General features: G+C 43.6%; 1 pseudogene; it reads right to left on the bottom strand.

Moving 5' to 3' along the window:
- Window positions 1–5,808: 5,808 nt before the first annotated feature.
- LOC100432004 (sal-like protein 4) lies at window positions 5,809–12,996 on the bottom strand (annotated as a pseudogene).
- Between the last annotated feature and the right edge of the window lie 4,233 nt (window positions 12,997–17,229).

The following is a 17,229-nucleotide window of genomic DNA, read 5'->3' as shown; positions in this document are numbered from 1 at the left end:
ACTCCAGAGGCTGAGGTGGGAGGATGGCTTGAGCCCAGGAGTTTGAGGCTGCAGTGAGCCATGATCATGCCACTGCACCCCAGCCTAGGTGACAGAGTGAGACCACATCTCTAAAACTGAAAATAAAAAAATCAAAATTAAGCAAAATCCCTGTAAAGATTCTAGCAAGCATTCTTTTTTTTTTCTTGTAGAAATTGGCAAACTGCTCCTAAAATATGTACAGGATATGGACATACAAAGGACCCAGAGTAACCAATTTTGAAAAGGAGCCAATGGGAGAATTTTCATTTCCATCTTTCAAACTTACTATATGTATAAGTCACAGTAATCAAGACAGTGAGATGCTGACGTGAGGATAGAAATATAATGGAGAGTCCATAAATTAATCCTTATATTATGGTCAGCTGATGGCTGACAAAGGTGCCAAGATAATTCAATGTGCAAATGACACTCTTTTCAACAAATGGTGCTAGGATAACTGTGTTCCCACCAGTGATAAGTAAGTGATAAGTATGTGAGGTAACAGATATGTTAGTTACCTTGATTTAATCATTTCACAATGTATACATCTATCAAAGCATCATGTTGTATACCATGAATATATACCATTTTTATTTGTCAATTATAATATAATCAATTTTAAATTAATTAAAATGTTAATCTGAGTGCTGCTCTGAAGGAATTAATTTTCCAGATATAATTTAAGTCATGAGTCAGTTAACCTTAGTATATGGAGATTATAGGACTGACCTAGTCAGGTGAACCCTTTAAATGCAGAGAATTTTCTCTGGCTAGTACCAGAAGAAGTCATCAGAGATTCAAAGCACAAAAAGGATTTGATGCTCTATTGTTTATTTGATGGTAGTGGGGATCACTGTATCAAGGAAATGGAGAGTTCAGTTTTACAGCTTCATGGAACTGCATTTCTGTCAATAACTTGAATGAACTTGGAAGCAGATTCTGTTTTATGTTTGCAGGTAGATTTTTCCCTTGAACTTCCAGATGAGAGCCCAGCATGGCCAACATCTTGATTTTGGCTTTTTGAAACCTTAAGTAGAGAACCTGCCTGGTCTTATCACCTAGAGAACTGTGAGATAATAAATGGGTATTGTTTTAAGCTACTAAATTTGTGATAATTTGTTACACAGCAATAGAAAACTAATACATTGGTATAGCAGGCTCACTCATGGTTATTGCATGGTATATTATTTTCCATCCTTTCACCCTATTTGTAGTATATATTGAACCTAAAGTTTCTGCTCTAGACAGCATATAGTTAGATCCTGTTTTTAAATTCAGTCTGATAATCCCTTACTTTTTTTTGAGACAGGATCTCACTTTGTCACCCAGACTGGAGTGCAGTGGCGTGAACATGGCTCACTGCAGCCTCGACCTCCCAGGCTCAAGCGATCCTCCTGCCTCAGCCACACAAGTAGCTGGAACTAAAGGCATGCGCCACCACGCATGGTTAATTTTTTTTTTTTTTTGTAGAGACAGGGTTTTGCTATGTTGCCCAGCCTAGTCTCGAACTCCTGAGTTCAAGCAATCTGCCTTGGTTTCCCAAAGTGCTGGGATTACAGGCATAAGCCACCATGCCACCACACTCAGTCTATCCTTTACTTTTGAGTGTAGTACTTATTTCATTCACATTTACTATAATACTGATTGTAATATAAATAATATAATTATTATTTTGGAGAGAAAAACATGCAAAATTGTTTTCCCAACAGACAAGACAGCATCAGCAGGTGCAACTACAGGGGATTCTCCATAGATCGTACACTCACAAAGCATCATTAGTTCAACAGTGGAAAAACCACTGCTGTGTTCTGTGTAATATATCCACTTAACAGCGTAAAGAGGTACTATTATTGTGTTCACTTACAATTCCAGAAGGAAAGGCACAACTGGACTAAAAGCATTTTGTATCCTAAAGTCAGGTGCAGTAACTAAGAGACAAAACTTTGGGTAACAGTCTTGATGCACATTTCAGTAAGAGCTTTCTACTTAGAGGGGAATGATTTCTCCACCCACAAGTTAGGTTTAATTGTTAGAGCAACATTTCATTGTTTGCTCAGTATTATTACATATACAAAAGGGGGTTTGAAAAAAGGAATCACGAAAACATCTTACATGTCCAGCTGTTCCCACCAATACATCAACTCTTATGAAGCAGGAGAATAGGGTCTGGAGGCAGGGAACCCAAGGCCAGTTCATGCTGACTTCCTAGAACTAAATTGAAAGGGAAATCCCAACTTTCCACACCTAAATAACAAAAGGACCAGAGACTATTCCCTCTGCAAACCTCCACCTTTTCTGCCCGGCAGATGGGAAATTGAAAGTACCTCTGACTGGTTGCAAAAACCAATCACAGGTTTGCATAAGAGTGTAATTTTGTAACTTCGAAATTGGTTGCAGACACCAACAAATCAGAGTGATTGCGGGCCACCACTTCATTTACATGAGGTGAATACCAAGTGGCCAATGGGAAACCTCTAGGGGGTATTTGGACCCAAGAAGATTCTGTATCTGGGCCCCTGAGCCGCTGCTCAGGTCCGCTCCCACACTGTGGAGTATACTTTCATTTTCAATAAATCTGCTTTTGTTGCTTCATTCTTTCCTTGCTTTGTCTGTTTTGTCCAATACGACAAGAACCTGGACACCCTCCACCAGTAATACTTAGGTTTAAGACAGCGGCCAGGCATGGTGGCTTACACCTGTAAACCCAGCACTTTGGGAGGACAAGGCCAGTGGATCACCTGAGGTCAGGAGTTTGAAATCAGCCTGGCCAACATAGTGAAACCCCATCTCTACTAAAAATACAAAAAATTAGCCGGGCATGGTGGCACACGCCTGTAGTCTCAGCTACTTGGGAGGCTGAGGCAGGAGAATCCCTTGAACCTGGGAAGCGGAGGTTGCAGTGAGCTGAGATTGTGCCACTGTACTCCAGCCTAGGTGACAGAGTGAAACTTTGTCTCAAAAACAAACAAACAAACAAAAAGACAGGGCCTGGGAATACTTCAGTGGTCATAAAATAGGAAAATAGACACTATGGCTACAAAAAAAGTGAAATATTTAAACTAAAGCTTTCATACCCAGGATTTGCCTGTTCCAACTTTGTAGCCTTCATGCAATACTCAGGGCAAAAAATCTGCATAATTACTTGGCATAAGTTGCACCAACTATATTTTTTAAAAATTAGTATGTGACCCTGTGAAAGGAAACACTCCTTCCCATGAGTTTCTCCTCTGGAATGAAAATCCAGTTCTTCAACAGAGTGGGCACTGGTGAACTAAATTAAGTCACCTGAGATTCCTTGCTCTTCTGGTGTTTAGGAGGGCAAAGGGAAGTGTGTGGAATACATTCGAACTCTTGTGGCTCCAACTGAGCTGTATTTAAATAAGCAGACATTGACTCCCTAACAACTAAAATAAGTCCATTTGAGGACATCCTATTTAAAGTTCTAAAGTTAAAGGAGTCCGGACACAGTGGCTCACCCCTGTAATCCAGCACTTTGGGAGGCCGAGGTGGGCAGATCACTTGAGTCCAGGAGTTTGAGACCAGCCTGGCCAACATGGTGAAACTGAAACCCCGTCTCTACTAAAAATACAAAAATTAGCTGGGTGTGGTGGCGGGTACCTGTAATCCCAGCTACTTGGGAGGCTGAGGCAGGAGAATCCCTTGACCCCCAGAGGTGGAAGTTGCAGTGAGCCGAGATTGCGCCGTTGCACTCCAGCTTCCTGGGTGACAGCGAGACTCCATCTAGAAAACAAAAAAAGTTGGAGGAATTAGGCCAGGTGCGGTGGCTCACTCCTGTAATCCCAGCACTTTGGGAGGCCGAGGCAGGTGGATCACGAGGTCAGGAGATCGAGACCATCCTGGCTAACACGGTGAAACCCCGTCTCTACTAAAAAAAATACAAAAAAATTAGCCGGGCACGGTGGCGGGCGCCTGTAGTGCCAGCTACTCAGGAGGCTGAGGCAGGAGAATGGTGTGAACCTGGGAAGCGGAGCTTGCAGTGAGCCGAGATAGCGCCACTGCACTCCGGCCTGGGCGAAAGAGCGAGACTCTGTCTTAAAAAAAAAAAAAAAAAGGTTGGAGGAATTTGTAATTCTATAATCTTTTTTTTTTTTTTGCTTTATTTTTGAAAGTACTTTCAAAAAACAAAACAAAAGATGGGTACAGGGTTAGGAGACATACAAAACAGGTCCCTAAATAGATGATAACCTTGTCCATTTACTTGCAGACAGTTATCATGAAAGTATACAGTACTCCTCCCCACCCCATTAAGCTAAGTAGTTGTCTTTTCCACTGTGGTTCAACAAGTTCAAACTGTTCCACCTTGAAATAGGCGACAGTCTTGGGAAATAGTTACTGTAGGCTATACAGAATTTCTATGTATATAGTTTGTTGGAAGTAACAAAGCTACTTTCAAGACTTGCTTCTTTCCAAAATTAAAAAATAATTATAGTCTGTATCTGTTTTGGTATAGATATTTTCTTTTTTTGATTTTTTTTTTGTTTTTATGTTTTGCAAAGCAGCATAACAATTGTGATTGTAGAACTGCCTGAGGTTGCCATCTGTAAACATCATTTGCATATCAGTAAGAATAAGGAAAATGGGAGGAGGAGATGGGTTTTTTTAAAAAAAAAAACCAAAACAAATAATCCCATTAAAAAGTGGGCAAAGGACATGAATAGACATTTCTCAAAAGAAGACAAATGGCCAACCAACATGAAAAAATGCTCAACATCGCTAATCATCAGAGATGTGCAAATTAAAACCACAATGATAAACCATCTTACAATAGTCAGATGGCTATTATTAAAAAGAGAAAAACTAACAGATGTTAGTGAGGATAGGGAGAAAAAGGAATGAACTCTTATATACTGTTGGTGGGAATGTAAATTAGTGTAACCTCTATGGAAAACTGTATGGAGATTTCTCAAAGAACTAAAAAGGCAACTACTTTCCATCCAGCAATCCCACTACCGGGTATCTACCCAAAGAAAAATAAATCATTATATCAAAAAGACACCTGCGATAGTATGTTTATCACAGCACTATTCACAATAGCAAAGATAAGGAATCAACCTAAGTGTCCATCAACGGAGGATTAGATAAAGAAACTGTGGTATGTATACATCATGGAATACTATGCAGCCATAAAAAGAATGCAATCATGTCTTTTGCAGCAACATGGATGGAACTGGAGGCCATTAACTTTGGTGAAACAAGCCAGGCACAGAAAGACAAATATCACATGTTCTCACTTATAAGTGGGAGCTAAATAAAGTGTACACATGGAGGTAATGTGTGGAATGATAGACAACAGAGACTTGGAAGGGTAAGGCAAGGGGTGGATAATGAGTGATTACTTAAGGGGTACAATGTAGGTTATTTGGGTGATCAATACCCTAAAAGTCCTGACTTCACCACTACACAATCTATGCAGGTAACAAAATTACACTTGTACCCCATAAATTTATACAAATAAAAAATAATAAAAGAATAAAAAGCACAGTCTAGACTAGGGGTGTCCAATCTTTTGGCTTCCCTGGGCCACCTTGGAAGAAGAATTGTCTTGGGCCACACATAAAATACACGAACACTAACAATAGCCGATGAGCTTAAAAAAAAAATTGCAAAAAAATCTCAGAATGTTTTGAGAAACTTCACGAATTTGTGTTGGGCCACATTCAAAGCTGCCCTGGGCTGCATGTGGCCTGTGGGCTGAGGGTTGAACAAGCATGGTCTAGACATTTCACTCTGTCTACATTTCTTCTTCCAGGCAAGTTCCCCTTTAGCTTAGCTGACCACAATCTTGTTTTCTTCCAGGAAGTGAGGGAACCGGTGTGGGGGAACAGTCTCAGTAGCACCTGGTTTTTCTACATTGGCACTGATACCTGACTGGGAGCCACCCATCTTGGACTCAGCAGTGTTATTCACAGCAGAGTTGGCTCCCACAGAAACTGGGAGGGTGGGAACACCACCACTCTGGGTCATAGAGATCTTGCTAGTCTTCATGGCAAGACCACTGTTGATCATGTTGGTGTATTGGTTCCACCACCTTCACTGAAGGGGCCAGGATTTCCGGTAAACATTTCTGAGATTCTTTCCATTCATACCTAATTGAGCCATAGTGTTCTCAGTGGCTAGCTTCCTTCTCTGGTGTGCTGAGTTATTGTTTGTCCATGAGTCATACAGTGGACCTTCAAGTTGCCTTTGGTGGTAAAAGCTTGCCCGTGTATGCTACACACAAAAGGCTATTCTCTAGTGTGAGTCCACTTGTGAATCTGAAGAGCACTAGTGGATGAGAAGTTCTTCTCACACTGTGTGCAGCTGTGTTGCTTGGCCTGTCAGTGTGGCTGGGCCGCTAATACCAGGGACATGATTGAGGATCCAACAAATGTGCCAGTGAAACGGGAGAGTTCCCTGACCCCCCTCACAGGACATGTGATGGGTGTGGCTTGTCTGTTTGGTCGCCACTGCTGCTCAAACCTCTTACAGGAGGGGGAGTACACAGACAGACAGGTGCAGGAGCCCAAGTGGGTGTGTGTTACAGTGCGCTCTTTTAGCCTTGCCATCTGCAGATGGCTTAAGTGTTAATCAGCTCAATGGACCCTCTGCCTTTCTGCAAAGGCAGAGGGCCAGTGTGACAGCTTTCTGTATCCTGAGCTGTTGTCCAGAATCCTGGAAGAATCAGGTCACACATGGACTTGAAGGATGGAGAATGCAGGGTTTTATTGGGTGGTGGAGGTGGCTCTCAGTGGGATAGATGAGGAGCTGGACAGGGGATGGAGTGGGAAGATGATCTTCCCCTGGAGTTTGGCCATCCAGTGGCTGATTCTCCGACCACCTCCAGCCAAACTCCTCCTGACGTTTCTTCTCTTCTCTCCTGTGCTGTGCCATTCTGCCATTTGTCTGCTCATCTCCTCATCTCCTGCTTCTGGAGCCTCGGGTTTGGGGTTTATATGGGTACAGGATAGGGGGTGTGATGGGCCAAAAGGCAACATTTTCGGCACAAAAACAGGAATGCCTGTTCTCACTTAGGGCTGTGGGTATCCAGGCTTGAGGGTGGGGCCTTTGCTGGGGAACTGCCCTCTTCTATCCAGTATTTCCCTGTCTCCTATCTGTATCGCCAGGAACTTCAACTTTTCATTTTTATTTTTTAGAGACAGGGTCTCTCCTTTTTGCACAGGCTGGAGTGCAGTGGCACAATCATAGTTTACCACAACCTTGAACTTCTGGGCTCAAGTGATCCTTCTGCCCCAGCCTCATTAGTAGCTGAGATTACAAGCACTAGCCACCAAGAATGTTAAAACTTGAACTTTGACATAGGTTGACTGGGCTCAGAAAAACGTTGATGGGAGACAGCCCATCTCAGTGTGGCTGTTCTTGGGGTGCTCAGCTTTGCCCCCAGCATCTGGAGACTTTGACAAAATGCTTTCTGCTTGGCTACTTGCCAGGGAGCGTGCCCGGAAGGATGTGGTTTCCACAGCATCTGGAGTTTGGCTAATAGTCCTGGTGTCCCATCAGTGAGAATGAGTCGTTAAACTGTTGCTCTCCACTGAATCGTTTTTTCAGCTGCTCTGCCTCTGCAGGCTAGAAGGAACAGGACCCACTTTCCTGGTGACTGCTAGGGAAGCCTTCAGGGCAAACCCTAGAGTGGGTTATATTAAGTGGATGCTAAGAAGAGGTGTGAGGACCTTTGAGTAGCTACTGGGGGCATCCTGGGAGCTGACTTTGTCCACAGTGGCATCTTCTTTCAACATCATCATGGCAGATGGCACTTGTATTACCGTTCTCACTGACCATCATTGGCTCAGGACCCCTAAAATCACAGGGATTCTCTGGCGGGGACATGCTGGGAATCTGAGTGCCCATGTTCATCCAAATATGTTGTTGCAACATGACCACGTTGGTAAATTTCTTTTGACTAATAGGGTATGTACTTATGGATGAGTTGGTTCCGTGAACCCTGAGAAGTGTCCTTACGTTGCCTTTGGTACAAAAAGCTTGTCCACAGATTTCACATTGGATGGGTCTCTCCCCAGTGTGGGTGTGGTAATGTATGTTTTTTTTCCAAGTGAGAGCAAATTTATTAAAGTAAAGGAATAAAAGAATGGCTACTCCATAGGCAGAGCAGCCCTGAGGGCTGCTGGTTGGCTATTTTTGTTGTTATTTCTTGACTACATGCTAAACAAGTGGCGGGTTTTTCACGAGTTTTCCGGGAAAGTGGTGGGCAACTCTTGGAACTGAGGGTTCCTCCCCCTTTTAGACCATACATGGTAACTTCCTGACATTGCCTTGGCATTTGTAAACTGTCATGGTGCTGGTGGGAATGTCTTTTAGCATGCTAATGTATTATAATTAGCATATAATGAGCAGTGAGGATGACCAGAGGTTACTTTCCTCACCATCTTGGTTTGGGTGGGATTTGGTCTGCTTCTTTACCACACGTTGTTTTATCAGCAAGGTCTTTGTGACCTGTATCTTGTGCCAACATCCTATCTCATCCTGTGACTTAGAATGCTTAACCTCCTGGGAATGCAGCCCAGTAGATCTCAGCCTCATTTTACCCAGCCCCTATTCAGGATGGAGGCACTCTGGTTTGAACACCTCTGACATATTTCTCCCCTGCCTTTTACAAAGGGATCCTTAATCTTTTATTATTATTATTATTATTATTATTAATTAATTTTTTTTTTTGAGACGGAGGCTTGCTCTGTCACCCAGGCTGGAGTGCAGTGGTGTAATCTCAGCCCTCTGCAACCTTCGCCTCCCGAGTTCAAGTGATTCTCCTGCCTCAGCCTGCCAGGTATCTGGGACCACATGTGCGTGCCACCATGCCCGGCTAATTTTTGTATTTTTAGTAGAGATGGGGTTTTGCCATGTTGGCCAGGCTGGTGTCAAACTCGTGAGCTCAGGTGATTCACCCTCCTTGGCCTCCCAAAGTGCTGGGATTACAGCTGTGAGCCTCCGTGTCTGGCCAGGAACCCTTAATCTTAAGGGTTATAGAGGGACAAAGATCCATCTTCTGTAACTTCTTCAGGCTGAATTGGGCAATGATATTCCTGCCTACCTATTAGGGTCTCTTGTATTTAGGGTAGAGAAGAGCTCAGTCAGAAAGTGTAAGTATGGTGAGGGCCATCCATAACTCTTGAGTTCTGACAAAAGGTGATATCTGAAGTAAGTATTCAATTTAAGAAAATGTTGAGTAAGCTTATCCTGCATTCCTACACAAAGAGTACAACAGCAATATTTTCCACAACAGTAAAACAAGGTAAGTAAAATTATTCCAAGTGAACTGAATAAGAAAGCTTTCCACGAACTGGGCAATTGTTGAAACCAAGCTGATATGGTGTCGCTAGCTGATTCTAATATGTGCCCAGAATTAGAATACTGACCCAGATTTTTACATTACCCATCCCTCTTGTTTCTTCTGAGCAGCAGCCAGAGATCACTGGTTGGTTCACAGGAATAAGCATGGTTAGTGTAAATTGCAGGAAAAAAAACCCTTAAAAACAATGAATGAGACTATAATTTAATAACAGGTGTACCATTGTTCTTGAAACAATTTTTCTCTCTCCAGTCTCCCATTTTTACTAAAGACAAATCATGGTAAGACTGATTTGCTTTATTATACTTGGCCTGATTATTTGTATGAAGTGTAGCAATAATAATAATAATTGTTAGTTTTTTTTTTTTTTTTTTTGAGATAGAGTCTCACTGTATCGCCTAGGCTGGAGTGCAGTGGCACGATCTTGGCTCACTGCAACCTTCGCCTCCTGAGTTCAAGCGATTCTTATGTCTCAACCTTCCAAGTAGCTGGGATTACAGGCACATGCTGCCACGCCCAGCTAATTTTTCTGTTTTTAGTAGAGACAGGGTCTCACCATATCAGCCTGGCTGGTCTTGAACTCCTGACCTCAAGTGATCCTCCTGCCTTGACTTCAAGAATAATTATTTTTAACATAGGCTTTTAAAATTGTCTTTGATGGAACTCTGTTCCTTAAGAAATCTTCGATAACACTTTTTTTTTTTTTGAGGTAGAGTCTTGCTCTGTTGCCCAGGCTGGAGTGCAGTGGCGCAATCTCAGCTCACTGCAACCTCTGCCCCCGGGTTCAAGCAATTCTCCCGCCTCAGCCTCCTGAGTAGCTGGGACTACAGGCATGTGCCACCATGCCTGGCTAATTTTTTGTATTTTTTAAGTAGAGATGGGGTTTCACAGTGTTAGCCAGGATGGTCTCAATCTCCTGACCTCGTTATCTGCCCGCCTCGGCCTCCCAAAGTGCTGGGATTACAGGCGTGAGCCACCGTGCCTGGCCAGATAAGACTTTTTTAAAGCCGAACCCAGCCATGGGTTTGTACCATCAAATACCTAAATTTCCTCTTCTCTTGAGGTCCCAAGATAACTTGGGGCTCCTGGGCCTGTTAGAAAGCAACATTTTTTACTTACCGATCAGGAACCCTGTAGAGGGACTGTGTAGACAAGGTATGGAGGCCAGTTTTCCCAAGGGAGGTAATGCATTGTGAAGGAACTTTGGCAGCTTAAGACTCGGTGGCAAATGAGACATTCACTGGGGTCAGAAGTGGCCTTGTTGCTGTTTTCTACCAGCTGCTGCAATTTCATGGTCTCTGACCCTGGCTTGGTGGTCCCACTCCCTTGAAAGCCACCAACCCTTGGGGAATTACGGTTTGGCACCACCCCAGGGAGTGTGGGTCCACCCTTACTTTCTGGAGAAGGCCCAACAATGAGCCACCCTTGTGGTCATTGGGGTTAACCCCTGAAGAAAGATTTTGTGATAGCTCTATGGAGGGGGTCCTTGTTACAAGGACAAGTTTGCTGTCTAAAGAGAGACTGGATTCATCTATGGGGATGGGTACAGAGAGTGCATGGGGTGCCATTGCCTACCACCATTTTGTTCTGGAACTTGGCAAACAGCTGGGGGTTTGCCTTCACCTGGGGATATTGATGAAAGTATACCTTGAGGTTACCCTTGGTGGTGAAGCCATGACCACACACAGAGAACATGAAGGGTCTCTCTCCAGTATGCATGTGGGGATAGATCTGCAAGGAGCTACCAGTCTCCCAAACCTTGCTACAGTTCTTACAGTTGTGCTTGTAGAGGATGGCCTCGTCTTTGCGTTCGACATACATCTCAGATGTTTGGTGGCTTATCTTTCTCTTTCTTGGATGGGTATAATGCCACAGTAGAGAAAGGACTCTGGAAGAGCACAGAACCCAAGCCTGAGGTAGCAAAGCACTTGGGAGCTGAGACACAATATTCAGGAGCACCCGTGTCCTATCCAGCTTCAGGGTGAAGGGTGTCAGCCATGGGGTCACAGAGCTGGCAGCAGAAGGGATGCTGATGAGATAGCTTGGCTTGTTTAAGGTGTCCAGAGACAGACCTTGGCTTCCAGCTTTCTGGCTGAGCAAAGCCACAGCTGCAGAAACTTGCTTGGACATGTGGCTATCTAAGGTCTTCAGGGTATTAGCCTGAGTGGAGAGTGTGGGAGGCCCACGAGTTCACTTGAATGCAAATCTGCTCAGTGAGCTAGATCTGCTGTCGTTGAAAAAATGCTGTTGGCGCTGGGCAGAGGGGCCAGCAGCACATATGAGCTCCACTGATTTACCACTCCCTTGTCTCCTTGTAATGCCTGAAGAGTCAAATTAATATTGGCCACTTTGCCTTTGGGTAAATAGCTTATGTTCTGGAGTGTGGATGGTAGGGCAGTCTCTGTCTTTAAGTGCAAGACAGACTCTGCGCCCAGCTTCTCCTTTATGTCCCCTTAGCTGCCACCATTTTCCTTGGGACTGTCGCTGCTTGAACTGGGTGGCTGGTGGCTTGGTACAGCTGCACAAAAGTCTTCTGAAGGCACTGACTCCTCGTTGTCATTCATGGTGAGGACAGGTGGATTTTTAGTGCGATTTTTTCTTATGTTCCAAGAACTCAGAGATGCTAACGAGTTCTGCACAACATTTCTTAGAGATGTGAGTTTCCTACCCATGAAGCTGCTTTACCATCACTTTGTCCTCATTCACTTCATCACCATTCCCTGGGTGGTTCATTGGAGCACCTGGCTTGTTAAGATGATCGCTTGGAAAAGGGTGAACATAGAGATGTGGAGAAATGGATATAGGTTGGGAGGTAGGGGTAAGGAAGGCTAGAGAGAAATATAGAACACTAATATGTCTTCATCTTGCAAAGTAAGCCGTTAAGGAGATACTCTCTATGGTTGATTAAACAGAAAATATAAGTGGATGTATGTTATTTAAAGTGAAAAAGATATCTATTAGAGGAAATAAAAATAATGCTACAACTTTATTGGAAGGGGTGGATGGAAGGTAGGAATGGTGGAATTGAGCTTAATCCTCATCTCTGGCTGGGCATGGTGGCTCACACCTGTAATCCCAGCACTTTGGGAGGCTGAGGTGGGCAGATCCCTTGAGCCCAGGAGTTTGAGATCAGCCTGGGCAACTGATGAAACCCCATCTCTACAACAACAACAAAAAATATACAAAAATCAGTCAGATGTGATGGTGCACGACTGTGGTCCCAGCTACTCAGGAGATTGAGGCAGGAAGATCACCTGAGCCTGGGGAGGTCAAGGTGGCAGTGAGCCATGATGATGCCACTGCACTCCAGCCTGGGTGACAGAGTGAGACTGTCTCAAAAAAAATTCCTCGTCTCTCATAGCATTAATAGATAATGTCAAAAAAGAAATATAAGCCAGGTGCAGTGGCTTATGTCTGTAATTCCAGCACTTTGGGGGGCCAAGGTGGGAGGATCGCTTGAGCTCAGAAGTTCAAGACCACCCTGGGCAACATGGGAGATCCCATCTCTATGAAAATTAAAAAATTCGTCGGGTGTGGTGGCAGTGGAGTGCACATGTGTTCCTAGCTACTAGTGAAATTGAGGTGTGAGGATAGCTTGAGTCCGGGAGGTTGAGGCTGCAGTGAACTGTGATCGCGCCACTGTACTCCGGCATGGGTGACAGAAATATACAGGCAGGGACAAATATTTTTATTTATTTATTTATTTATTTTTTGAGATGGAGTCTTGCCCTGTCACCCAGGCTGGAGGGTGATGGCGAGATCTCGGCTCACTGCAACCTCTGCCTTCCAGGTTCAAGCGATTCTCCTGCCTCAGCCTCCTATGTAGCTGGGATTACAGGTGCATGCCACAACGCCCAGCTAATTTTTTTGTATCTTTAGTAGAGACGGGGGTTTCACTATGTTGGCCGGGCTGGTCTCAAACTCCTGACCTCGTGATCCACCTGCCCCGGCGTCCCAAAGTTCTGGGATTACAGGCATGAACCACAACGCCCAGCCAAGGCAGGGACAAATTTGAGGAATTTTTTAGAAGGTAAAATTTGCAGGACTTGGCTGGGCGCAATGGCTCACACCTGTAATCCCAGCACTTGGGAGGCCAAGGTAGGCAGGTCACCTGAGGTCAGTAGTTCAAGACCAGCCTAGCCAACATGGTGAAACCCCATCTCTACAAAACTACAAAAATTAGCCAGGCATGATGGCGGGTGCCTGTACTTCCAGCTACTTGGGAGGCTGAGGCAGGAGAATCTCTTGAATCCAGGAGGCGGAGGTTGCAGTGAGCCGAAATTGCACCATTGCACTCCAGCCTGGGTAACAGAGTGAGACTCCATCTCAAAAAAAAAAAAAAAAAATTGTAGGACTTAGTGATTAACCTAATACAGTGAAAAAGGGAGAGGGAGGAGGCAAAGGTGATTTGAAGGGTTCTAGATTGAGTGATTGGGTGGATGTGATATGATGACTGGAGTAAAGAATATGGGGTACTATCTAGTTCAAGTGGGGAGATGATGTGGTGGTTAATTTTATGTGTCAACTTGAGTGGAACAAAGGGTGTCCAGATATTTGGCTAAACATTATTCTGGGGGTGTCTGTGAGAGTGGTTCTAGATGAGATTAACACTTACATTGATAGAGCAAGTAAAACTGATTGCCTTCCTCAGTGTGGGTGAGTCTCTTCCAATCTGTTGGAGGCCTTTATAGAACAAAAGGCAGGGTAAGGGAGAATTCATTTTCTCTGCCTGACTGTTTCTGAGCTGGGACATTGGTCTTCTCTTGCAGTTGAACTGGAACTTACACCTTGCTTCTCCTGTTCTCAGGAGACTTGGACTGGAACTATACCACCAGCTGTCTCGGATCTCCGGCTTGCAGATGGCACATCATGGGACTTCTCAGTCTCCATCACTGCATGAGCCAATTCCTTATAATAAATTTCTGTCTCTCTCGTTATATATATCCTGGAGAACCCTCAGGAACCTTGACTAATACACAAGATAAATTCAGTTTTAATTGTATGTGAGGCATTGTGGTGGAGACTTATACTAGATACCCACACGCAAGTGGGCAAAGGTCTGGGATCAAAATATCTATTTGGGAATCTTCAGCATATGGGTGATAGTTGAAATCATAAAAGTGGTTGAACTCTTCTGGGACTCTCATATATTGTAATAGGATGAACGGCAGAAAGAATAGATACAGATACATGTAGGTTGGTTAATCTGATGGTTGGAATGTGGACTTCGTATTCAATGTACTTGGTGTGTGTGTGTCTTTGTTTATAATGAAGTCAATTACTCAGTAATGTGCATATAATAAATTCCGTAGTGTGTGTGGTTCAGTCACTCGACTAATTTTTAAAACTGTTCCGCTAAAGCTCTGAGTTGAAAGAACCCATGGTGGTGTTGTTATACATAAATATCTTTACTTGATAGACCTCATTGATTACAGTCAGGATTCTGGTAGATAAATTGATTGGGCAGATGAGATGAACTCCTAACCCTTCTCTGGTGCTTTCTGAATAAGGCCTGTGTTTGTCTGGCTGTGCCATACATTTTATTTTCTCTTTCATTCATTTGTAAGCCTCAGCAACAACCCCCCTCTCCAACACCTTGATATAAATTGCCTTCAAACTCTAATAGAACTTGAGAATGTTGATAAGCTCAAACTATGGTATCCTGATGTTTCCATAGTAACTAATGCACACCAAGGGGGAAAAGATGGAGAATAAATGAGAATAGCATTTTAACAAAATAAGTGAGGGGCAAAGAGGCTTTAGACATGTTATTACCTCTTGTTTAGGAATATGAAAATATTCATCTCCTTAATAATGGGGTTATAAAAGTTGCTACAATGAGACTTGTCAGTAGCCATTTATATTTCATTTTTCTCTATAATCATTGTCATCAAAAGCATTTAAATGCTTCTCTGCCCAACAATACCATAGAGAGTGAGTTAAATGGACATAGTTGCCACTTTCCTGTGAACCTGCAATCAGAATAGGACAGGGTAGGCCAATGTCTGTATTCCAGTCTCCCAGGCAGAGTTTTGACCTAGTGGATATTAGGAGGAATGGGGATTCAAAGAAGACAAATCAACGTTGTGGTATTTGTTTGCTTTGATACAAGACTTTACTAGCATCTCAGCACTTCCTTGGTTAAAGGGCGCGAGAATAGGGTGCTGCTGTTTCTTCTTTCCTATTTCATAAAAAGGAGGCTTTCTGTAAGCCAGGAAGAGGGCACTCTCAAGTAATCAAACTGGCTGGCACCTTGATCTGGGACTTCCAGTCTCCAGAACTCTGAGAAAATACATTTGTGTTGTTTAAGCCAGTGAGTCTGTGGTATTTTGTTATGGCAGCCTGAGCAGCCTATACACCAGTCAGTGTACATGCACAACCGATTAAGCTATTGTTAGATAGGAATAGATTTAGTAAGGGTGAAGAGAAGACTTTTTATTTTATGTATTTATTTGAGACAGAGTCTCTCTGTCATCCAGGATGGAGTGCAGTGGTGTGATCATGGCTCACATCAGCCTTGACCTTCCAGGCTCAAGTGATCCTCCCACCTCGGTCTCCCGAGTAGCTGGGACCACAGGCATGTGCCACCATGCCTGGCAAATTTTTGTATTCTTTGTAGAGATGGGGTTTCACCATGTTGCCCAGGCTGGTCTTGAACTCCCTCTTGCCTTGACCTCCTAAAGTCTTGGGATTATAGGTGTGAGCCACCATGCCTGGCCTAATATTTTTATTTTAGAATTAGAGAGATTAGGCCAGGCGCATTGGCTCACGCCTGTAATCCCAGTACTTTGAGAGGCCGAGGTGGGTGGATCACTTGAGGTCAGGAGTTCAAGATCAGCCTGACCAACATGGTGAAACCCTGTCTCTACTAAAAATACAAAAATTAGCCGGGTATGGTGGTACGTGCCTGTAATCCCAGTTACTCAGGAGGCTGAGGCAGGAGAATTGCTTGAACCCGGGAGGTGGAGGTTGCAGTGAGCCGAGATCACACTATTGCATTCCAGCCTGGATGACAGAGTGAGACTCTGTCTCAAAAAAAAAAAAAAAATTAGAGAGATTAAATTTCCACAGATAAGTGTAATAACTGGTGGGGTATCTATCTAACCCGGAACAGAAACACAGAAAGTAGAGGGATAGAAAGTATACTGAACAGCTCCAGGTAAGGTAGATAGCATGGCTGGGATTCCGCTTAACCTGATACCTTCCCCATTTAGAAGAGAAAGGTTAAAAAGCACATTCTTCTTCTTTGTCTTTTTTTTTTTTTCATACTCATATCACCTTTTGAAAATTAGTCTTCAGTTTAGCTTTTGTGCAATGAATTCAGAGTTTAGAAGCAAGATGTGTTGGGAGGTAGGGTGAGGCTCATCAGTGAGAATGAAAGCCAATTTCCTAGACTTGCCTGGGGAAGGTATATTAGAACAGGGGCCATTTGTTCTTAATGTTCAACTCCCACTTATCAGTGAGAACATGCGGTGTTTGGTTTTCTGTTCCTGTGTTAGTTTGCTGAGGATGATGGCTTCCAGCTTCATTCATATCCCGGCCAAGGACATGATCTCATTCCTTTTTATGGCTGCATAGTATTCCATGGTGTATATGTACCACATTTTCTTTATCCAGTCTATCACTGATGGGCATTCGGGTTGGTTCCACAAACCTGCACATTCTGCACATGTATCCCATTTTTTTTAGAAGAAATAAAGAAAAAAGAAAAGAAAAGAAAAAAAGAATGGGGACCATTTATCTTGGATGGCCAGAGGTTTGGTAGACATCCTCAAGTTTAGACAGGCCTTAGAGTTCAGATGAAAAAGGAGTGTATCTTCATATTAGAGGCTCAGTTTGGACAAGGGAAATTTTGGTGTGTGTGTGTGTGTGTGTTTAAAATTTGT

Source organism: Pongo abelii, chromosome X, assembly GCF_028885655.2.
Source record: "Pongo abelii isolate AG06213 chromosome X, NHGRI_mPonAbe1-v2.0_pri, whole genome shotgun sequence".
NCBI lineage: Eukaryota > Metazoa > Chordata > Mammalia > Primates > Hominidae > Pongo > Pongo abelii.
This window is presented reverse-complemented; position numbering and strand designations above follow the sequence as displayed.